The following is a 24,630-nucleotide window of genomic DNA, read 5'->3' on the forward strand; positions in this document are numbered from 1 at the left end:
GGTGGCAACACTCACAACAGGGACATAGGACTTCTGTGTCCCCCCAACTGATGACCCAGAAAGACAGACTCATCTCTAAAAGGGCAACTCGCTCCACAGACGTGCCTCTGAACTTGTCTAATGAAATCCACAATCCCAAGCCAAGAAGACACTTTTCTTCAGTTGAAGCAATCGACTGTCGCTCCCCCTCTTCGTGGAGGAACGACACAGGACCCTGCGCTGTTCTTTCGTCTGCTCGGCCCTCCCCGGGTTTGCTGCTGGTTCTTCCCGGGTTGGCTACTATCCCTTCCACCTCCGTGGAAGGGCGGTTCCCCCTGGCCACATTCCCCACTTCCGCAGGGGAGCGGCACACCGCCGGCCGGCTTTCTCGGGGGCTGCACGGGTTCCCTTAGATGTTCCCCATAGATGTTCCTGGTGCATGCCGTCTCTCTCCTCCTTTATAGTCCTCCTCCGCCAATCCCAACTCGGCTGCCCACACGCCGAGTACGCTGCTCTCCTCCAATCAGTAGCAAGTCCTACAGTTTATTGGTTGAACTGGAGGCAGCTGTGCGGAAGCTGTTTACTTCTCTCCCAGCGCCATATTGTGGGAGAGCAGATGCATAGAATAAGTCTTAATTCCAGTAACTCAGTCTAGTCCGGTTTGCTCCCCACAGTGGGAGAGCAGATGCATAGAATAAGTCTTAATTCCAGTAACTCAGTCTAGTCCGGATTGCTCCCCACAATCGACAAAGCAGCAGACCAGCATTTCAAAGCAGCCCAGCATGATGTGAGCTTAGCTTGGGCAATGAACCTTTCCAGAACACCCCATAGGCCTTCCGTGACCAGGTGGAGCGAGTGGCTGTCGTCATGGAGATAAGAGGTTAAATGGGTGGAGCAGCTTACACTATAACGGGGCGATCCAACACAGGACTGAAGACTCTCTCTATCCTATTTTATTTCCATTTAACTGTTTTTAAACAAATCAAATGCACATTGTTTTTAAAAGTCAGACTGCACGATAAGGTTGAAAAGAAAAATGAAGCCTGCTAAGTTCCCCTACTCCTCCCAGTCCCACTCCCTACCAGCAATCATTTTCAACATGTTTTAGCTATCCCCTATGATCATAACATATTTTTTTAAAAATTAACATATTTATTTGAAAGAGGGAGAGGAGACAGAAACACAGAGAGAGAAAGAGATCTTCTACCCACTGGTTCACTCCCCAAAACATCTCCAACAGCCAGGGCTAGGCCAGGCCAAAGCCAGGATCCGAGAACTCAATCCAAGTATCCGATATTGATGACAGGGACCCAACCACTGGAGCCATCACCTGCTGCCTCCCAGGGCGTGCATTAGCAGGAAGCTGCGATGGGAAACAGAGCGGCATTTGAGCCCAGGCACACCTCTATGCACGCATTCCAAGCAGCTTCCTACCCGCTGGGCCAAAGGCCTGCCCATGACCACCATGTTTTTAAAGTAAACCCATCACTTCTAGTTCTTATTTCCTTCTTCTATGCAGACTGTAAAGAGTACGATTTAGCTGTTGCAGAACTTCCTCCCGTTGCCTCACCCCATGGTCACCTCCACATAGTAAGACCACTGTCTCAGATAAAGCAATTCCGTGTCTACTCTGTCATGACTGTGAACCCAGACAGCCTTGGTTCACACTCTGCCTTGGACAGGCACGGGCCTTGTGACCTCATCCATCGTTTGTAAAATGAAAATAGCATGCACACTTAGGCTGCGGGGTTGCTGCAAGGTTAAATGAGCAATGACCAGCCAGCACTTAATCCAACAGACACACGGTGAGCACTCTCTAAATGCATGGCCAGAATAGATTTCCTTTCTTCCTTTTTTTTTTTTTTTTTTTTTCCCCTTTGCCTCGTTTTTCACTTAACTTACTGTCTACAGAATTTTCACTTACAGGCCCTGAAAATTCCTACAAAACTCTACAACTTGCTCATTGCAGACATTCAATTACAAAATTTTTCGTCTGTGTGTCCTTGTTTGTTTTCCTTGAAGACACCCTTCTGGGAGTGCTCCAGCCTCATGCTGCAATCTGTCACAAACTCTGGGTGGCTGCTGCATACTTCCAGTTGCCAGCTGTCGTCTTCTCTCTACGGTGTGGGCCCAGCACATTCCTAAGATGAGAAACCTGCCAGGTAGATGCTTTCAGTCGGGTTACTTTCAACACTTCTGTATTCCACCTCTGTGTTTGTCTGAATACAGACTTCTCAGTGGAAATCATTTCCCTCCAGATATTGGGTACAATGCTCCATCGCACTCCACCTTTCAGTGTCTCCGTCGGGTGCACCTCTGATGGTTTCTTATCATTGCTGGTAGCTCGTAGATTTGTCTTCATTCCTGGCATGAAATATCTTGAAGAAACGCATCTCTGATACTGCACACCCAATGATGCTCTCCATCTAGAAACTCATTCTCTCTGGGAAAACTTTTCTGTTCATCTTCCCATCTCCTTTCTTCTTGAAATTCATATTACTTGAAGTTGACCTCTTGAATTTTTCCTCCATTGCTTCTTTTTTTTGCTTCTATGTATCCATCTCTTGGTCTTTCCTGTTCTATTTTCTGAGAATTCTCCAACTTTACTTTCCAACCCTTCATTGTTATTCCTGCTGGCATATTCATTTCTGGTAACTTACTTCATTTTCTCAGTACCCCCTCCTTGTGAAGAGCACACTGTTCTAATTTAGAGAGTACAACAGCCGCTCCTACCTTTCTATAATACTACAATCAAGTTATGTTTAACATGTTCTTCTGTTGCTTGTATTCTTTATTTTTCTGCTGAACCCCAGTTTCGTTCTCTTCGGTTTCATCTCCAGTTTTTGTCTAAGGGACTCTCCTCAATCATCTGGCGATACGTGGCTGTCCAGATGTAAGAGAATCTCGAGAAGATGCACAGAAGTTCTGGGAGGGTGGGTGGGAGCCACAGTGAGTGGCAGGGACCTGTCATGTTTTGGGGACCTGGAAATGTCAGCATCTCTTGCTTTGTTAGTTAATTTCCTGTTAAATAAAAATTATAAGAGGCCATTTGTGGGGAGCAACTGGGAGCAACTCGGACTAGACTAAGTTACTGGAATTAAGACTTATTCTATGCATCTGCTCTCCCACAATATGGCGCTGAGAAGGGAGTAACAGCTTCTACACAGCTGCCTCCAGTTCAACCAATAAACTGTGGGACCTGCTCCTGATTGGAGGAGAGCAGCGTACTCGGCGTGTGGGTAGCAGAGTTGGGATTGGTGAAGAGGACTATAAAGGAGGAGAGAGACAACATGCACCAGGAACATCTATCTGAAGGAATACCTGAGCAGCCCCCGAGAGAGCCGGCCAGCGGTGTGCCACTCCCCCGCGGAAGTGGGGAAAGTGGCAGGGGGAACCGCCCTTCCACGGAGGTGGAAGGGTCGGTAGCCAACCCGGGAAGAACCAGCAGCAAACCCGGGGAGGGCCGAGCAGACAAAAGAACAGCGCAGGGTCCTGTGTCGTTCCTCCGCGAAGAGGGGGAGCGACAGCCATTGTTTTAGACAAAGTTCTTATGCTCCAGGCTAAAAATCAAAACAGAGTCACTCACACTTGAAACTAAGCTGTTTATCTGACCCTCTGAGAAATCAGGATTAGAGAGATAACAGCCAAATTTCCCAAACAGGCCAGCTCCAATTGGCATGATAATGAAGTTCCCTTGGTCTTAATCTGTTCACAAAAAAGGTAAGCTGTTCTGTCTCTCTGTCCCAGCCGTAAAAGGCAAGAGACTTTGAAATGGCCAGTCTGCTTTCCTCCTACCTTTTCCAGCCCTTCTCTGCGGAAACCCCAGCAGATCACTTTCTCAGCATTATGGCATCAAGTGTTACCTGGCTCTCGAATTCAAAATAAAGCCAATTAAGATCACTAAAACCAACTTGCAATTCTGCCCTCTGACATTCCCAGGACAGAGTCTCCTTCCTATTCCCACAGTGTTTAACAGACACACATCTGCGCTGAGTGATGAGGTGGGAGTTCTGGTCCAGGTTGATACTTAACCCAGGGGACTCTGGGCCAGGTAATTTTTGGCTGTAGCGATGTCCTGTGCATTGGAGACTATTTAACACAATCCCTTGGCATTTACCAATGAGGTGCCAGTAGCAAACTCCCACCTGATTGAGACAGCAAAAAAAAAAAAAAAAAAAAAAAAAAAATTCTGCCAACTATTGCCAAGTGTCTCTGGACTTGACCTACTGTCTGGGAGCTCCCTGGTTCACCCTCTCTGAGCAGTGAATTCTCATCTCCAGAATGGAAGAGGCGGGCTTATCTAGCATCACGAGTGAAGGGAAGGGATGATCCTGTCTAAATTAATCTTCAGATGGGCCCTATCCTCACAGTTTTCTAATGCTGTACTCTCTGGAGCTTTATGGCACAAATCACCTTGCTTACTGCCAGCTATGGGATTTCACCCCAGCAGAAAAAGCTAAAACTCAAGTACATTACTAGTTATTCATTCTCCATATTTCAAAATTTTGTGGGCTATCTCTTGTAGACAATCACTTCATTCCCTATTTTTTGTCCTCATGGATTTATGCTGCTTAACCCTCTTCGCTGATATTCTCCTGGTGTTACAGATGGGGAAAAGTCAACAGTAAACATGGCATCTGGGCACCACGCTTCACCTGAAATTTCCCAATGTTTTAATCCTTAAATTCGGGTAAATGAAGAACACTTAAAACTCTCAGAAGCAGGGAAGTTATCAGTAAGTATCACTCAGCTGAGAATACAAATCCTTTCTGCATTTCTTATCAAAGTTCCTGTTTAAGATTGGAGCAATACGTGAAACACTGTCCAAGACCAAACCAGGACCAAAGCTCACTCCAACTCAGAGCAGACGCCTGAGCTGTTTCAAGACTGACCAAACCTCCAGGAGAGAACCTCTTTCACACAACAAAGTTAATGTACCTACTTGTTTTCTTCCACTTAAAAGTGAAATTCTATGGTTCAGAAAGATGCATCGACACCATCACCAGCCCCCAGAAGTCAAGTGGCTCAACGAATCTGCTCACTGAATCCATCTGAAGTGGGGCAGGCAGGCAGCCAGCTGACGTCTGCTGAGCTGGAAGCTGCTACAAGTCGCCATATGTAATTCTACCCCCCTATTTGTCAATCAAGACGCCCCCCTTTCCTGGGATGCATTTAATTTATCCAGGACCTAAGTGGGGAAATGCCATGAAAATATGGCTGTTGAGCTCCACATGGAACTTGAGGTGGTACCATAGAATTCCCAGGTGGCTTCACACCTGGAGAGGCACTGCCCCCTACCGCATACAGGAGACCACTCTCCCACTGCAGACCATAGCTGGAGGGGCTACATGGGTGCCATTCCTCTCTTCCCTCTCCCACTCCTTCTCCTTTTGGGTGATCTTCTGGCCCAATACCCACTCACGACTGGTAGCTTTGGGATCCGCAGGAGAGAAGGCCCACACACCCAGGAATGGAGAGTCCCCACCCGCACTTCCGGAAACAAAAAGTCCTTGCCAAGGTCCCCGCAGGTGCCTAAAGGTCAACCAATGAGGATCAGACCTGCCTCAACCTTTAATCCCCATGCCCTGTATCTACCAAAGGAGCCCTCCCAGTCTCTGACACACGACTTCCCCAGCCCCTGCTCTGTTGGGACCGTGAACCTCGCCCGGGAGCGAAATCCCAATAAAAGCTTGTAAATTAATCGATTCATCTGGCTGGGAAGATTTGTTACATGCCAGATACCTTGCAATGACTAGTGTCTCTCTGTGGGGCAACCTCTGCTCACATGTGTCCGTGTGCCCACTTTCTGACCTTTAGAATAAATTTCATTACCACTTTTTGCACCTTATTTGTGTCTGCACTTAGAATGATTATTTTTGTGCAAGGCAAGAGCCAAGAGTAGAAATTAATACACCCCAGCCCACATGGCATCCACTTCCCTCCGCACCCAGAATTACTACCCTCCTAGACTGACTTACCCTCGTCTCTTGCACAGACTCTTAGCTGGTCTACGTGCCACTGTTCAGTCCAGACCAGTCCATCCTCTAGCAGAGCAATCTTTTCAAAGAACAAGTATGGTCATTTCATATGCTTGAAACTTCTCCCTCCCCCTAAAACACAGAGGCTTCCCATTGCTCTTGGAAACTGGACTCAAGTCCTCAGTATGCCTAACCCATCCTCCTAGGGCTGGCCCTGTCTCATCTCCTGACGGGCTGCCTCTTCCTTCCTGTGCTCCAGCAGCACTAAGCAGCCTTCTCCACGCTCCTCCCACCAGCTCCTCCCACCACTGGCCTTGGCTTTGAGGGATTCCTTCTTCCTGGAATGCCTGGAATTACTGGAATGCTATTTACTCATACATCCCCTCAACTTGTTATTTCCTACCTACCCATCAAGTCTCAACTCATCCCTGGCATCCGCAGCCTTCCTAAGTCTATGAACAAAAGAATTCCTTTTTTCCCACGTCTCCCATCACTCCTTCTCGTCCTGATAGAAATTTTTGGTAGCTTTGTGTGCTGCTTTGATTCATGTGCCTCTGCTCCCCCACTGTGACCCTGGGAGAGGACAGACCTTGTCTGTCTTACCTGTTGCTCTATCCTCCTAGCTTTGCACTTTGCTAGACATTTAGTAGACACACATGCACACACACCACTGTGAAACGGAGCCCCTAAACAAGTCTCTAAAAGGCAGATGCAAGATATCAACAGGTCCCACTATCCCAGCCCTCCTACCCTTAGCTTAAGGTACCTTTCTTTTCTTCTTTTTTTTTAAAAGAGTTACAGAGAGAGAAGGAGAGAGAGAGATCTTCTATCTACTGGTTCACTGCCCAGATGGCCACAACAGCCAGAGCTGGGCCTATCTGAAGCCAGGAGCCAGGAGCTTCTTCCAGGTCTTCCAGGTCTCCCATGTGGGTGCAGGGGCCCAAGCACTTGGGCCATCCTCTGCTGTTTTCCCAGGCACATTAGCAGGAAGCTGGATGGGAAGTAGAGCAACCAGGACTCATATCGCCACCTATCTAGGATGCTGGCACCACCAGCGGCAGCTTACCCTGCTGTGCCACCGCAGCAGCCTCTGCCCTTTCTTTATGATTGCTAATTAACCGAGACCAAGCAAGGAAAGCCACCAGCACCTCTGACAAGCCAGGAACCTGGACACACACAACAGGAACATTTCATCCCCCAACTTGGAGCTGTTAGGTAGGAAGTCAAATATGAGCTTATGTGTGTGTGACAAAGGTCTAAGGAGTTGACATCTAGATCCAGCATATGCATCTCAAAGTCATCCCAATAACCTTTCAAGGGCAGCCCAGTATTTGCACTTGAAACATCCTGCCCTGCCCCTTCTACCCGTTAACCTTCCAGGTGGGGGCCCCACCCCTTCTACCCGTTAACCTTCCAGGTGCAGCCCAGTATCTGTGCCCATCCTTCCTCTAACCGGGGCAATGGGCAACACCAGCCAGGCTTCCTCCTGTCTGATAACTTCAGGGGGAAAACTCAGAAAGGAATTTTTAGTATTTACAACCAAAAAGTCCTTTGTTCCAGGAGGAGAAGTGGGAAGACAAAGACCGATCCCCTTAAACACCCCCCCCCACCACGCCCCGGCCTCAACTACGCGCTCAGCCATCTGCCTGTCTGCTGAGTCGCCCACCTGGCCTGCCCAGGTGTATTCTCTCCACTCAACCATGTAACCTCGCTGTTCCCCAGTCAGAGCGACTGGGCAATCTCTCTCAGGTCCTGTCTGGAGAGGTGCCCATCCGCTCTTACGGATGTCCCTGCCCTAATAAACCTCACTATTTGCTTTCCACTTACTCTCTGTCCCACGCCTGAATTCTTTCTTGCACGAAGACAAGAACCCTGCCATTCTCCAGTAACAGAGCTACAAGATTCGCTGCTTTTACTTCCTCAGAGTCCAGGAGTCGAAAGCCAGCTGCCTGGCTCCTTACTCCGTGCACCACAACAAATAACCACTTTTTTCCACCATCCCAGTGCTAATGATTGGCTTTCTGCACAAAGGGCAGGTGAACCCGGCTGGGGGGTTACGCAGCCACTCTCCCAACTAGCTTGAGGGGTTGTTCTATAACAACTATTTGTTGCATGAATGGATGGTCACTAAATTCCCAAGAGCTACCCCAGGTACTCTAGAGAGATCCACTGTTTTCACTTTTAATGTAAGAGTGACTACCAGAAGGCCGGCACCGCGGCTCACTAGGCTAATCCTCTGCCTTGCGGCGCCGGCACACCGGGTTCTAGTCCCGGTCGGGGCGCCGGATTCTGTCCTGGTTGCCCCTCTTCCAGGCCAGCTCTCTACTGTGGCCTGGGAGTGCAGTGGAGGATGGCCCAAGTACTTGGGCCCTGCACCCCATGGGAGACCAGGAGAAGTACCTGGCTTCTGCCATCGGATCAGCGCGGTGCGCCGGCCACAGCGCACCAGCCGCGGCGGCCATTGGAGGGTGAACCACCAGCAAAGGAAGACCTTTCTCTCTGTCTCTCTCTCTCACTGTCCACTCTGCCTGTCAAAAAAAAAAAAAAAAAGTGACTACCAGGGTGGGAGTCTGACCTAACCCTTAAGACATCACTTGGGCTACCCAGATACCACGTTGGAGTGCTGGGTTCGAGCCCCAGTTCCCCTCCGGATTCCAGATTCCTGCAGATGCCCACATGAAATAGTTAATAGTTAAGTAGTTGGGTCCCTGCCATCTCTATGGCTCCTGGCTTCATGCTGGCCCAGTGAGCATTAGGGAAGTAAAACAGATGGCAACTCTCCATTTGTCCCTCCCTCTGACTCTCTGCCTCTCACATTAATAAATAAGTGAATGGTAATTTTAGTTGAACAGTAGGTAATGTTTTGCATCCATCAGGAGGGAGATTACTGAATGAGTTGAGGGTGTGTACCAGACTGCCAACTGCCAGCATCCCCAGTCTCTCTTATCTGTATTACCGAGTAGCAAAGGGCCCAACAGAAATATTTGCATTTCCTCGGCCTTCCTTACAATTAAGTGTGCTTAGAAAGATTAGAGAGCACAACCAGAAGGTAGAGCTTTGGGGAAAGGCCCTCAGCTCACTCAGCTGGGATGCATAACCCGTTGCCTCTTTCATATTTTGTCCATCTTTCTATGCAGAACATGAATGCCATGGCTGGAGCTCCGGCAGCCATCTTGGACTGCAAGGCTTTCTTGAGAACAGAAATGTGCAATGAAGATGGAACGAAGTCCCGGGTCTCTGGTGGACCAGACGCAGTCATGTCTTCCCTACTCCACCTCCAGATACTTTTGGTAAGGGAAAAACCAGTGAATTCTTATGCTCTTGAGCCATTGAAATCAGCTCTGTTCCCAGCAACCAATCACAAATCCTAATCATCAACATGACAGGAATGAACAGAAGCAAATCCTGCTCCTAAATGCATCACAAATCTGCTAACAAAAAGATAATGGGCCCAGGGAGGCAGGAAATCCACAGCAGTGAACTCAGAGGACACCCTTGAGCGGCGGCTTGAGTGTTCGCTTGGCTGTGACGTTTTTGTGAGTTTCACAATGAAAGGTATTTCCAGAATTATCACCCCTCAAAGAGTCACTCCTCAAACACAAACCCTCAGCTAAGCTCAGACCCACTAACGACCTCAACGCGAGCCAGGTTTTGTTTTGAGTTCTCTGAAGAACACAGTGAAATTTGCAATTGTGTTTACACGAAATTGGGTCCCTTTAAAAGGAAAGTGGGAGACTGTGTATTAACTGAACACTTAGCCTGTGCCAGAGACTGTGCCGCACGCTTGGGATAAATCATCCTGGGTGAACCTGAGCTCTGTCAGATAACAGCGGCCCTCATTTGATAAATAAGGAAGCAAGACCTGAAATGGTAACTTGTCCAAGGTTCTCAAACAAGGAACAGGGCCAGGATTTCCAAACACCTGCCTCCACACCCGGTACTGTATTGTTCCCACTACCCACTTGGCCTCCAAGCCAGGTTATGAGTATACTGAGTGTGTGGTTGAGACCTCACCAAGTGCCAAGTCCCATTAGGGAATTCTCGTGGGTTGAATTCTATCCCTGTGAAAGGTGTTTTGAAGTCTCGATCCCCAGAACTGTGGAAGGGACCTTATTTGGAAATAGGGTCTGTACAGATACAACCAGTCAAGATGGGGTCGCACTGTACTAGAGAAGACCCTAACCCAGTGACTAGCTCCTTGTCAGAGAGAAACCTGGACACAGACATACACTGAGGAGGCTGTCACAGGAAGACGGAGAAGTGATCAGAGTGATGCCTCCACAAGCCAAGGAAAGCAAAGGTTTGCCAACAACCACCAAGAGCCAGGACGAGGCGAGGAAAGTCTCTCCCCTGGAGTCTTCTGACATCTTGTCTCCTGGCCTCCAGAATTTAGAATAAAATTCTGTTGCTTTAAATTACCCAATGAGTGGTAATTTGTTACAGCACCCCTGGGAAATGCATAGAGAAGGTGGGCCACACCACTAACGTGTTTGCGTATAAAGCCCTGTCCATGTGCTGTGACATGGGGTGGTACACGGGTCAGATGGAGCTGGGAATGTGTCCTGTTCTTCTTCCTGCCCTGTCCAGAAAGGCACTGAAGAGGATGAGATGGAAGATGCCAGATGGAGAGAGGTAGGCAGAACCGAGTGGCAGGTGGCTTGGGCTGAAGAACTGAGCTGGGTTTTGGATTTTGGAAGGTGACACAGAAGGACTTTCTTTTCTTCCAGTTGCCCAGAAGGTGGCCACGAAAGGTTTATGAAAGGTAAAACAAATTCATCCTGTGTTTAGAGTTTGAGCATCTGTTAGGTTTGGAACAGTTAAACCCCACTGAACAGGGACTGGATACAACTGTGGATCTGATACAATGCCAAGGATGTTGTCTGTGGGTTCATTAAAAGGCTCAGTTAACTGAAGCAAATGCTTAGAATCTTTGGAGAGATAATTACTCAAAATGTATGCTCTGAAATATATGAGATTATTAATACTCCAAATGTAAGGCAAGAAAATATTCTTGTTAAAATGAAGCTACATACGGGATCACGGAACTGAAGGGTCTCTCCAACTCACTTTTTCATTAATTGGCTTGACTCACTATGGATACACTCATCTCTAGGTAATTTCTAGAAAGATATATATAAACATCTCAAAGGCAGTAATTATAGCAGTAGCTACATTTTTAGACCAGTTACTTTTCAATGATGCCAGGAAGTTGAAACAACTAAATCGTGCCAACGCTTCCCTTTTGTTACAGTGACTGACTCATTCCATTTGCCTACAAATGGCCCAGTTTCCTCACAGAAGTTCCCACACCCCAGGACTCTCCCCAGTCTTGGGCAAATGGGACATCTGTCACCCTTCCTTTAATAAACGTAATGATTGTTGGAACAAGCACCACAAGGCAAATGAAGAAATTGATCCCAGAATCCAAAATGTACATTCAAAGAGGAAATTTCTGGGGTGGATACTGGCCCATAGGATGCATGGAAAACCAAGCTAACAACCTGAAAAACCAAGGCCACTTGCCAGGAGCACTCCCATGCCTAGCCAATGACTTCTTACCCACCACACCTCACTCTGCCTTCAACCCAACCCTTCCAGGGCTCACTGCTTTCATAAGTGTGGAAAGGAATGTCACTTCCCTGCATATAGTCCATCAGTAGGTTCCCATTGCCCCTGGACAACTCCAGCCTTCTAGCCCTGGCCTCCAAACTCTGTGTACCTGGGAACCTCAGCTTAAGCCATTCTCCTGACCCTGACCCTGACCCTGACCCTCGAGGCCAAACATTCTGTCTTTCTGTTCTTCCCACACATCAAGTTCATTTCCACCTCTGGGCTTCGCACTGGCTGTTTCCTTTGTCTGGAATGTTCTTTCTCACACTATTCTCACGGCTTCCTCCCTCTTGTTATTCACCGTTTAGCTCAAATCCTATTTCCTCAAAGACATTTTGCCTAATCATCCAACAAAATGTGATCATGGGCCCATAATCATTTGATTCCATGAGTACTTTTTAAATTGTACTTTATTTGGAAGTCTACTTTGAATTCTCTCTAACCGTACTTTGATTGTATCTATCTCCTTGAGAACAGAAATCTTGCCTGTCTTTTCTACCCCACTTTCTAGTGTCTAGACAAGTGGACGGCATGCAATAGGTATGTGACAAAGATTTGCTATTTTTACTGAAAAAACTCAGTGTCAAGTCCACGATGGAGGTGGTGGGCTTTCTCCACAGTGATTGGGGTAGAAGACATACTGGACATAGAGCAGAAGACTTCTCAATGGCTTCAGAAAAACACAGCCATGGGCCTAAACACACAGGCCCAGCCAGAGGTTGTGCATGTGTGTAGGGATTCAAGAGGGCAACAATTCCCACCAGAGACCTCATCTACGCTTCATAGTCTTCACTACCCAAGTCCCTAGCCCAAGACATTTTTTAAAAGGTAACAGTATGAATCCGAGACCAAAAAGGAACGAACACGGGGAGAAAACAAGCTGGGGGAAGGCATTAAAACCACTCCGTGAACTGCAGCTAACACTCCACGAGCATCTTACATCTGCTCTTCACCTCCCTGCACAGCAAGCCTCTGACCCAGGGTTCTTAGTCACCACCAGGGCCCGCACACCCAGCTCCAACCACAAGGGCCCTTAAGTGCCGGATAATTGCACTGTGTCCTGCTGCTGTGTTCATGCTCTTTGTGGTTCATCATCGTGAGATGTTGATTCCCCATCTCTCACTCCTGACAAGGTCAAAGAGATGCTGTCCAAGCAGAGTCTGAGGGGGTCGTGAAGGCCAAGGGCAGCAGTTGTAGACTCCACAAGAAGCTGGGTCACATTAAGTGCTGTTACCCTCTCACTGGGGATAATGAATCACCTCTTTTGAAAAGTACATCCTTATTGGTGACTCTCATCAACTGATTCCAACTTTTTTTTTAAGATTTATTTATTTATTTTGAAAGTCAGAGAAGGAGAGGCAGAGAGAGAGAGAGAGAGGTATTCCATCTGCTAGTTCACTCCCAATTGGCTGCAATGGCCAGAGCTGCACCAATCCAAAGCCAGGAACCAGGGCCCTCTCCCAGGTCTCCCATGTGGGTGCAGGGACCCAAGCACTTGGACCATCTTCCACTACTTTCCCAGGCCATAGCAGAGAGCTGGATAGGAAGTGGAGCAGCCAGGACTAGAACCGGCACCCATATGGGATGCCAGCACTGCAGGTGGGGCTTTACCCACTACGCCACAGCGCCACCCCCAGATTCCATCGTCTTTATCACTGAAACCTTTCTTTTTTTCTTTTTCTTTTTTTTTTCCTTTTTTTTTTTTTTTTTTTTTTTTGACAGGCAGAGTGGACAGTGAGAGAGAGAGAGAGAGAAAGGTCTTCCTTTGCCGTTGGTTCACCCTCCAATGGCCGCCGTGGCCAGCGCGCTGCAGCCAGCGCACCGCGCTGATCCAATGGCAGGAGCCAGGTACTTCTCCTGGTCTCCCATGGGGTGCAGGGCCCAAGCACTTGGGCCATCCTCCACTGCACTCCCGGGCCACACCAGAGAGCTGGCCTGGAAGAGGAGCAACCGGGACAGAATCCGGTGCTGTGACCAGGACTAGAACCTGGTGTGCCGGCGCTGCAAGGTGGAGGATTAGCCTAGTGAGCCGCTTTATCACTGAAACCTTTGTCTTCCCTCCTCTGCCCGGACAGCTGCTACCTGAGAACCTGAGGGGACAGAGTCTCACCCCGATCCCTTCATACACAGGTCACTATTTCTAAATTTGTACCGAAATGTATGGCATGAGAAGGCTTCTCCCCATGTCTTTCTCTCTGCTTTCTTTGGCCTCTCCCACCCTCACCAGCAGCAGACCCAATGGAGAAGGCAATGCAAAGGCAGGGCCGTGGAGCAGCGAGCGGGGCCAGAGGACATTCACACGATGCCACTTGCCGAAGCCACCAGCCGCTCCTCCCTGGGTAAGGGCCCGTGGCGTGAGACACTGACCCAGGAGCAGCCTGTGTTTGCAGGACGAGTGCAGGAGAGGGGTGACACATCTCAGAGGGTCTGCATTAGGGTAGGGCAGAAGACTGAGTGAGAAAGGAGACGGCAGTCTTCTGACCCTGTGAACCCCGTGGACGGAGCTTCATGCTTGACCTTGGGTGGGCTCTCTTGCCCTCTGGCTTTTAGATGGTTCCAAGCAGGGGGGAGCACAGGAGAGGACTGGAAAGAAAGAGAGAGCAAGAGAGAGAGGGAGGGAGGGAAGGAGGGAGGATTTGGGGTGCTTTTACTCCCACCAGACCCCAGGGGGACAATGGTGCCCACCTGTGCCCCATAACCAGCTCCCGTCAGGCCTCCCTCTACAACACCCACTGCTCTCCAGAGACTCCTAGCCCCTGATACGTTTGACCTGAGATTCTAACAGCTTCCTGCAGTTGCTGGCCCCAACCGGCTTTACCATCTCTCTTTCTCTTAACTTTGTTAATCCCTTAGAATTAATCCCTAAGAAATAATCCCCTAATTAAACTCTTCAGTCACCCTTTAAGTTACTCATTAATTGAGCAATTTTGCTAAGACCCGTGTCATCTCCCCTAAAGGAAACCATAAATAAAACTGGTCCTCGGGGCCAACACTGTGGGGTGGCAGATGAAGCTGCCACCTGCTGGCATCCCAAATGGGCACTGGTTCCTGTCCTGGCTGCTCCACTTCCGATCCAGCTCCCTGCTAATGCACCTTGGAAAAGCAGCAAAGATGGCCCAAGTGCTTAGACCCTTGCCACCCACATGGGAGACCTGGATAAAGCCCCTGGCTCCTGACTGCGGCCTGGCTCAACCCTGGCTCTTGTAGCCATTTGGGGAGTTGAACCAGTGGATGGAAGATCTTTCTGTGAGTGTCTCTCCCTCCCTCTATATATCTCTAACTTTCAAATAAATTGTTTAAAAAAATCTTTAAAAGAAACAAAAATTAGTCCTTCCTCTTGGAGAATTTTCAGGTCAACTGAGCAGTGCTGTGGGCACCTTTTTTCTTCTAGTACCAGGCCTGCCCTTCCCAGGAGAAACCCCTCCAAACCCTTGGAATTTAATCAACCACTCCCCAGCCCCTACACTAGGATGGCCAGAAGACCCAGGCCCGACCCATCATGGTACTCAGCCCCTCCCTCCGCAGTGGCTGGCTCAGGGTCGAGCACGTGTCCCAGCATTGACTTTTCTCTTATAATTTCATCAGCACTAGTGTAGAAGCATTTTCTCTTTCTCAGTATGAGGATACCACACGCCTTTTTGACGTCCACTTGGGAGAGAACAGGCTGAGAACTTGGCCAACACAGGTAAAAGCAGACATGAAAATTAGGAAGCGTGAGAAAGATATGGAGTTGATCCCAACAGATTTGAATTCTACCCTTGGGGTTTGCAGCTTATTTGACCTACTCCTCATAAACAAGACCATCCTAAAGAGTAAAAATGACCTCCTTTGTTAAATGTCTGGTATACCAACAATCCAATGAACAATCCATGAAGAAAATGAATTTCTTCATGGAGTCATAAATAATATTTTTGGGGAACAGAGGTACGGGCAGGAGGGAAGGCCCATCCCAAACTACAACACACTTAGATGAGACAAGACTTTTGGATCTTAACTCTAAGGAATTTCCCCTACATGTCTTAAAATTTAAAAATACTAGCTTTAAAGTAAGTAGGTACAGAGTCCAAGTCCTTATCAAGTGATAATATGTCAAGACACAGAATTGGTCCTTAAAATACAGTTCAATGGTTGATGGACCAAGGACAAAAGCCTTCGATCTATTTTAATCCTTGCCTACCAGACTGAGAGCAGATCCCAAACCCTCCCAAGCCACATCAGTATCTCAAGATCTCAGCCTTAGTCCAAACCCTCCCAACTATCTTAAGAGTCCAACCTTAGCCCAAACCTTCCCAAGCCACACTACTCACTCTATCAAGAGCTCAGCCTTAGCCCAAGCCCCTCCCAACTATCTCAGGCTATGGAAGTCCCTAGCTTGTACGAGAACATGCTCTCTGCTATGCACTCGCTGGTACTGAGCCCCTCTCAGGTTTCTCTCTGAATCAACCTGTTCTGGCTGTGAATTCATGTTCTGTTTCTTTGTCTTGCTCATCCACCCTTACAATGTTTCAGCCAACCTGAGATGAAAAAATTTCACCCACACAGTAAGACTTAAAATCGCAAGCACACTGGGGCTGGCATGGTGGCACAGCAGGTTCAGCCACCACCTGGGACATCTACATCCCATATCACAGTGCCTAGGATCGAATCCCACCTCCTCTTTTTTCCACCTTCCTACTGAAGTGCCTAGGAGGCATCTTAGGGTCCTTTCTCCCACGGAAGGGATCCAGATGGAGTCCCCGGCTCCTGGCTTCATCCTGGCCCAGCCCTGGCTACTGCAGACATTTGAGGAGTGAACCAGTGGGTGGGCTATCTGTCACTCTGCTTTTCAAATAAATGAAGAAACCAAACCAAACAAACACAAGCACCTTGAAAATAATTTAAAAAGTAATTACAGCAGAGATTCAGTATTTTGGAGGAAGGTTTGTTGTATTACTTGAAAATTCTAGATTATGAAACACTTTTAAAGAAATGTAATCACAAAGCTTTCAAGAAAACATTAAGCCCAGAGCAAGGCTTTAAAACAAATCATATGTAATGGGAAGAAGCTATGATGGGTCCAGTAATAAAGACGAGAATAGAAGAATTTGCATGTCAAATTGCTTGTGAATTCATACTTTTTAGTTTCTGTAAGTACTTGAAAACAGTCTTTTCCTAAGGAATTTTAATACAAGTTTTGACCAGATTACTCTAAAATATTAAATAAATAAATATTAGCAACCTAAATTCTAGCCTAACGCCTAACTAAATATACAAAACTGACTTGGTAGCAGGATTTTGTTCAACTAAAATTGAATCATACTGGCTTCTGTCAGATAATAACATTTCGGCTGATGCTGTCATTAATAAAAAGCAAACCAGAAATGGCAACCTGTCAACATGAAGAGTAAAAGCTCTATTTTGACCTTTCCATCTAGCACTCAGTAGAAAATAAAATCATATTTGTTCTAGTATAATGCTACCTGAAAATTCAGGAATAAAACCAAAATTATGTTCATAGTTCCTGTTTATCCACACCTGTAAGTAAAAGGTCTCATTAACATACGCAGCACCTGAGGCAAGACAAACCAGCTCTCTTCAGATCAAGAAAATCAAACACACTACGAATTTTATCTTCAAATCAGAGCTTTTCAGAACGAACTTGAAGACTGAACAAATCACAAAATGCTATTTCCAGAGATTTCTGTTAATGTGATACTAACTCTGGAAAGTCCCACACTAACTAGGTTTTTTTTAGAATTTTAAAGAGTCGAAGTCACTTTCACAAGGGGTCTTGGAAAATGTTTTTCAAGTCTTCCCAAAAAGTTACTGCATTAAGCAGAAGCCCAGCCTGCAGGTCTTGGTCTTGCGGGACCAGGAAAAGCAAGAAAAGCAACAAGAGCCGGGCAGGTGCTGTAGCGTAGTTGGCTAAGCCTTCTCCCATATGGGCGCCGGTTCGTGTGTCCACTGCTCCCCTTCTCACCCAGCTCTCTGCTACGGCCTGGGAAAGCAGTGAAAGATGGCCCAACTGGTTGGGCCTCTGTACCTGCATGGGAGACCCAGAAGAAGCTCCTGGCTCCTGGGTTCAGATGGGGTCAGCTCCAGCCATTGCAGCTATTTGGGGAGTGAACCAGCGGATGGAAGGCTTTCTCTCTCTCTCTCTCTGTAACTCTAACTCTCAAATAAACAAATATTTTTAATAAAAATGAAAATGAAAGAAACAAGAGCACAGCTAGGAAATTGCTGAGAAAATTCTCACGGAGCACAAATGCTTAGGGGACTCAGATGTGTACACTCACGTCACGGTTTCAGCAGCATTGTTCACAATTGCCAAAAGATAGAAAAAGGTGGAAGCCACCCGAGGGTCCATCAACAGATGACTGGCCGAGCAAAATGTGGTTTGTCCATACAAAGGACTGGCACTCAGCCTTCGAAAGGAAAGAAATTCTGACACAGGCTACAACATGGGTGAATCTGGAAAACACTACACCAAATAGAATAGGCCAACCAGAAAAGACAAATTCTCTCCGATTCCACTTCTCGGAGCTATTTAGAGTAGTCAGATTCACAGCTATAGAAAGGAGAATGGTGGTTACCCGGGGCAGGGTGGATTCAGGAATGCGATGGGTGGTGGTGAGGGTAGCACAATTATCTGAAATACTTACCGACACTGAACTGTGCATGTAATGGGGGATGGGCATGTGGCACAGTGGTGAAGGTGCTACCTGGGACACCCACATCCACATTGAAGTGCCTGGCTGTGAGTCCCCGCTCTGCCTGCAGGTCCAGCTTCCTGCGAATGTGCAGCCCAGGAGAAAGTCAGTGACTCATTCAGGTTCAAATCACTGGATCCCTGCCACCCACGTGGGAGAACTGAATTGAGTTCTTGGTTCCTGGTTTCAGCCTGACCCACCTCACAGTTTGGGGAGTGATCCAGTGAATGAAAATCTCTATCTTATCTGTGTGTGCGTGTGCGTGTGTGTGCGCAGGTGTGTTTCCAATGAAACAAACACTTTTTTTTTTTTTGGTCAGGCAGAGTGGACAGTGAGAGAGAGTCAGAGAGAAAGGTCTTCCTTTGCCGTTGGTTCACCCTCCAATGGCTGCCGCAGCCGGCGCACTGCGGCCGGCACACCGCACTGATCCGAAGGCAGGAGCCAGGTACTTCTCCTGGTCTCCCATGGGGTGCAGGGCCCAAGCACTTGGGCCATCCTCCACTGCACTCCCGGGCCACAGCAGAGAGCTGGCCCGGAAGAGGGGCAACTGGGACAGAATCCGGCGCCCCGACCGGGACTAAAACCCGGTGTGCCGGCGCCGCTAGGTGGAGGATTAGCCTAGTGAGCCGCGGCGCCGGCCACAAACACTTCTTAAAATGCCTTATGGTGGGCATTGGGCACAGCAGTGAAGATGCTGCTTAGATGCTCACGTCCCATACTGGAAGGCCTGGTTTTGAGTCTCAGCTCTGCTTTTTTTTTTTTTTTTTTTTAAGATTTTATTTATTTATTTGACAGGTAGAGTTACAGAGAGAGAGACAGAGAGACAGAGAGAGACAGAGACAGAGACAGAGACAGAGACAGAGAGAAAGGTCTTCCCTCTGTTGGTTCACTCCCCAGATGGCCACAATGGCCAGAGCTGTGCTGATCCAAAGCCAGGAGCCAGGTGCTTCCCCCCTCCCCCACCACCCCGGTCTCCCATGGGGTGCAAGGGCCCAAGCACTTGGGCCATCCTCCACTGCTATCCCAGGCCACAGCAGAGAGCTGGACCAGAAGAGGAGCAGCCAGGACTAGAACCAGCACCCACATGGATGCCAGTGCAGCCTGCGAAGGATTAACCTAGTGCGCCAAGGTGCCGGCCCCAGCTCTGCTTTCGATGCCAGTTTCCTGCTAATGTGCACCCTGGGAGGCAGCAAGTGATGGTTTAAGTACTTGGGTCCCTGTCGCTTATACGGGAGACACAGGCTGAGTTCTCCCACTTCCAGGCTTTGACCTCGCTCAGCCCCAACTGTTGTGAGCATTTAAGGAATGAATCAGCAAATGAGATATTTCTCTCTCTCTCTCTCTCCTTTTTTTTTCTCTCTCTCTCCCTGCCTTTCAAATGAATAAATAAATGTTTAATGGCTAATTTTAAGTTACACTTACTTTGTCATAAAAAAATAACTTCAGGGCCGGCGCCGCGGCTCACTAGGCTAATCCTCCGCCTTGCGGCGCCGGCACACCGGGTTCTAGTCCCGGTTGGGGCGCCGGATTCTGTCCTGGTTGCCCCTCTTCCAGGCCAGCTCTCTGCTGTGGCCAGGGAGTGCAGTGGAGGATGGCCCAGGTGCTTGGGCCCTGCACCCCATGGGAGACCAGGAAAAGCACCTGGCTCCTGGCTCCTGCCATCGGATCAGTGCGGTGCGCCGGCCGCAGCGCGCTGTCCGCGGCGGCCATTGGAGGGTGAACCAACGGCAAAGGAAGACCTTTCTCTCTGACTCTCTCTCACTGTCCACTCTGCCTGTCAAAAAATAAAAAATTAAAAAAAAAATAACTTCAGTGACCCAGCGAACAGGTGCACACACCTCCTCTCTAAAGAGAACAGGCTCAGCTCACACCGACTGCTGTGCAGGAATCTGGCCCAGTGTCATGCAGATCATCATGTTTCAAGAGAAACTTGAAATCCACTTTTTTTTTTTTAAATATATCCTTTCTTTTTAAGTTGGCAGCAAATGTTCTAAGTTTGTGAAACACTACAGGTCAAATAAAGCATGTTGGAATCTGCCGTTCCATCTCTCCTGATCCACCCTGAACCCAGATGGACTTGGCTCTGCAGGGAAGGGCAGGAACCAGCTGTCCCCACTCACACCCCCGATCACTGAAGCATCTGCCACCCTGGGCCCAGCTGGGGAACTGCAGTGCCAACACACCACCACTCTACCACCCTGCAGTAACAGCCCTGCCCACGTGCTGCCCTTCCCCCTGCAGGCTCTTGTTGGAGGGAGACCTCTTGAGACCCCACCCACCAGCGACCTGTGAAGCTCTCAGGCAGCTGAACCAGACACGCCACTGACCCAGCTCTGCGAACCACTCGGGAGGATCCATGCGCGCTCCCAATGCTCCTTGAAGAACCCGAACGGCCCACCCTTAGCCACTCACCCTGCAGAGGCCCCATAGTCAGGCAGATCTGCTACTGTCTTGCAAGCAGCTATGTGGCCCTGCTCACTCCGCCATTGGCCACCCTGCCCACATGCCTTCCACCACGCTGGAAGCAACCAGGCCACCAACCTTCACTTGGGAAGCAAACAAGTGTCCCTGTCCAACCACCCTCAAATCCAGGAAGCAGCGAGCAGCCTTTCGTGAGTATCCTGGGAAGCAACAGACAAGCCTGGGTGCCCTCCTGTGGCCCTCAGAGGCAGCTGAGCCTGCTCTCACATGCACGGTCCCCAGACTTGGTGAAGTACGTGTGTGTGTGTGTGTGTGTGTGTGTGTACAAACACATCCTCCGCTCTTCCAAGTAACTGATGTCAGTGTCTGCTTGTATTGGTGTTATTATCCCTATACTGCAGACGGAACAAATAATTTCTTTAGAGTAATAATAGGAATTGAATTCATTGATTGCTGGGCTGTGCTATTTAATTAAACTGGACAAATGTGTCCTGAACACCTCTGAAAAGCTCAGTATTGTGATGGGCACTACGATAACGCATAGGAATTGTATTCATCACTTTCCCACCATAATACTTCACCCAAACGACCCGGCTTACCTTTCACAGGGGACAATGAAGAAAGCAAACAGGAGACAGCCTGAGCCCTGAAGAAGGCAGGATCTATCCTGGAGCAACCCTTGGGTTCCATGTGGAGGAAACGTTTGGTGCCATAAGACCTCTGACCCTTGTTGGAGTAACCTTGTCAGGGTATAAATGTCTGAGCCGGTGGCAACCAGCGGACATTCAGTAGGCTTCAGTCTTCAGATTTCATGTTCACTGTGCAGGTGAGGGATGTGGCCAATGGCATATAAGAGAAAAGGCTCCAGAACCCAGGGCCCTGCTTCTCAACACGATCCTCCTGCCCCATTCCTCTGCCCAGGGCAGCAGCAGCAGCAGGTGCACCTCACCCACTCAGTCAAGAACCATCTCATGCGCCCCTTCCTTTGGCATGCCAGCGTGTGCTCCATCACACCAGATGTCTGCTATTTAGCTGATTGCATGCAGGAAAGGATAAAGGTGCGATCAAGGGGAAGGAGAGAAAGGCGGGCAAGCTCTCTGCTTCCAGCTGGGCCTCGCCATGTCCATGCCTCCGAGGGTCACCCCAGGTCCGTGGTCTGGTCCTCAGCGCGTTCATTCAGGAATTAGATGTTATGGCCCACTCGGGGGCAATGAGACTCTGGGGAACTGACTCATGCAACCAAATGTTGCTCAAGGCACTGACACACAGAAGGCCAGTGGACTCATGAGATGAGAAACGGATCGCTAGGCGGATCAGGACATGCTGCAGGTTAGCTTCAAGCCCCCTTCTGGAAACCAAATCATTAAGGGGAGCCTCCTTGGAAAATATGGCCCAGAGAAAAAGCAGCCTCCATGGATTGGGCTCCAGACAAGCCACCCAGCCTGTGTGCTGCCTGCCCTCCAGGGCTCACACAAACCCTCAGCCTACAATGGCCGTCGCACCTCTCCCCAAACACAGCCTGCCCCACTCTCCACCTGTTAAGCTAATGCGAATAGCTAACACCTACCGAGTGCTCCTTCCAGGCTGGGCACAGCTCTAGCAGTTACACGTGTGTGGTCTCATTTAATCTCCCTTTTCGGAAATGAAGGCTCAGAAAGGTAAGGTTAACTTGCCCCTGGTCACACAGCTAGCAAGCCACCAGCCGGATTCAACTCCAGGTAGACCCTAGAATCCAAGCTCTTAACCATGAAGCTATGCAGCCTGCAAGACCCAGTGACACCCTTCTTGCCCATTTAATGGGCATCTGACAGAGTCTTTAAGGATCCCCCTTCTGCCGTGTCTGTAATGACCAGCCCACCTCCCCAGCCAGGTGAGAAGGTGAATCTAGCCACCAATGAATTAGATCATAAAGCAAACCAGAAGAGCTCAGAGAATGTCTCAGAAGCTTCTAGAAGCGACTACTAATATTCACACTCTTGTTGCATAAATGTCTTCTCTGGACACAAGCTACATCCACCAAGGGCTTGGCTGGGGCAGACACATGAGGCAAATCACACCCCCTAAATGCCACTGTCGGGTTCACCCTTGAAGAAGGCAGCAGGACAGTGTTGGAATCCAATCGAAATGCAGCCGGCTCTCTGCCGCGTACCACTGGCTGGGGAGAGCCTGGGCTCGCAGCACCTGCCTGCCTGCAGGGAATGGACGCTGGGGAGCCTTGGTTTTCACCACACAGGCTGTGTGATTCGGCACAGGTTGTTTACCTTCTCTGAGCACCCAATGCCTCATTGTGGCTTCTTTTAGGCCCACCCATTGCCTTCATGCCGGGGAGGGATGGGGCTGACTTGGCTGACACTGATGGGGTCCCCAAAGTCAGTCTAGAGGTGGGTGATGGAAGGTAAGTGGATTCCACTTGACAGAAAGCAATGAACCTCCTCTGTGGCATGCGGTCAGCAGGTGCTTCCTGGGATCCTGCTGCTCTCAGTAAGGAACAGCCCTCCTGCCGGCAACGGTCCTCACTGCTTCCAAAATCAAGGGATTCAGGCGTCAGACAAGGCCCCTTTCTTGGTGTGGGTGGTGACTTGTGTTTTGTGGCCAAAAGGCATTTTTTGAACACTCTTTCTACACTTGAGAAATTTCCTACAAGTCCACACCCCCCCAAGATGAAAATCCAGGATTTGTCTCCCCCAGCCTACATTGCACCCAGGGTGCAGGCATGTGGCCCAGCTCCCCCAATGAGCAGCACCCACACAAAATTCCTAATGGGTGGGGGCAGGTGCTGTGGCACAAGAGGTGAAGCCATCGCCTGCAATGCCAACGTCCCATATTGGAGCACTGGCTGGAGTCCCAGCTGCTTCATTTCGATCCAGCTCCCTACAATTGCACCTGGGAAAGTAGCAGAAGATGGCTCAAGTGTCTGGACCCCTGCATCATGTAAGGAGAGCAGGATGGAGTTCCAGGCTCCTGGCTTTGGCCTGGTCCAGCCCTGGCTGCTGTAATCATTTGGGGAGTAAACCAGAAGATAGAAGATCTTTCTCCCGTCCCATCACTCTACCTTTCAAATAAATAAAAAGAGAAGGAGGAGGAGGGAAAAAAAGGAAGAAGAAGAGGAGGAAGAGGAAGACAGAGAAGGAGGAGAAGCAGAAGAAGAAGAAGAGAGATCAGCAAGGAGGTGCCCTGCAGGACTCACCGTGGTGGAGGTTGGTGGAGGATGGTATGGACGCCCAGCCTCCAGAGGCAGCAATGACCGCGTTCCCCCAGAAGAAACACATTTGGTGGGATGAGCAGAAGCACCTATACTTGGTGGTGTTCACACGGGGGCCTCCGGGGAGCCACCAGTGATGTAATCTGTGGTGTGTTCCTGGCTGTATGACTTCCAAGGCTGACTCTGGGGGCTAGAGATTCTGTGGTCTCCTTAGTCTCCTTTTAGAAGCTCCCCGTCTACTTGGGCTAGCCAGAATGGGCACTGTTGTTTGTGATTTGAAACCTTAAAACCCCAAGTGACCAAATAACAGTTGCACCAAGAAAATCAACAGAGGTGAGAGACATTTGGCATATGAGGAGATATTGTTAATCCCAGAAATACAAAATTTTAAACAAGTGAAGGAAACTAAAGGCAACCATCTGCAAAACTTTGAGAAAATGAGGTGGTACTTTGTGCCAAAGGACAGCCAAGATTATTGCGGCAAGCAGAGGAAGCAAAGGATGTGACAGTGTTATTATCATAAAGTTAATACAAGGTGTCTTCAAAGACTCATGAAAATGGATATTATGAAAAAACTACAATCCATGAATGGATTTTAAGTATTTTTGTGCCAAAATAAATAAATCTTTTAATCTCATTTTCCATGTCCCAAAGGGACAAATACCACTTGTTCTCCTTGATAGGTGACAACTAACTGAGCACCAAAAAGGAAACCTGTTAAAGTGAAATGAACACTATGAGAAACAGTGAC

General features: G+C 48.8%; 1 protein-coding gene across 3 annotated transcripts in view; it reads right to left on the reverse strand.

Annotated features, from left to right (window-relative positions):
* NCALD (neurocalcin delta) overlaps positions 1-24,630 on the reverse strand; it is a 432,942-nt gene that overhangs the window by 383,224 nt on the left and 25,088 nt on the right. Inside the window, exon 1 of one of the 3 annotated variants that reach the window (XM_051843966.2) lies at positions 5,958-6,155. The exons of the other annotated variants lie outside the window; for them this stretch is intronic. The gene's annotated coding sequence lies outside the window, so the exon portion shown is untranslated. Of the gene's footprint in view, positions 1-5,957; positions 6,156-24,630 lie in introns of those variants that run through there. 3 annotated transcript variants of the gene reach the window in all.

The sequence above is a fragment of the Oryctolagus cuniculus genome, chromosome 6 (assembly GCF_964237555.1).
Source record: "Oryctolagus cuniculus chromosome 6, mOryCun1.1, whole genome shotgun sequence".
Classification (NCBI taxonomy): Eukaryota; Metazoa; Chordata; class Mammalia; order Lagomorpha; family Leporidae; genus Oryctolagus; species Oryctolagus cuniculus.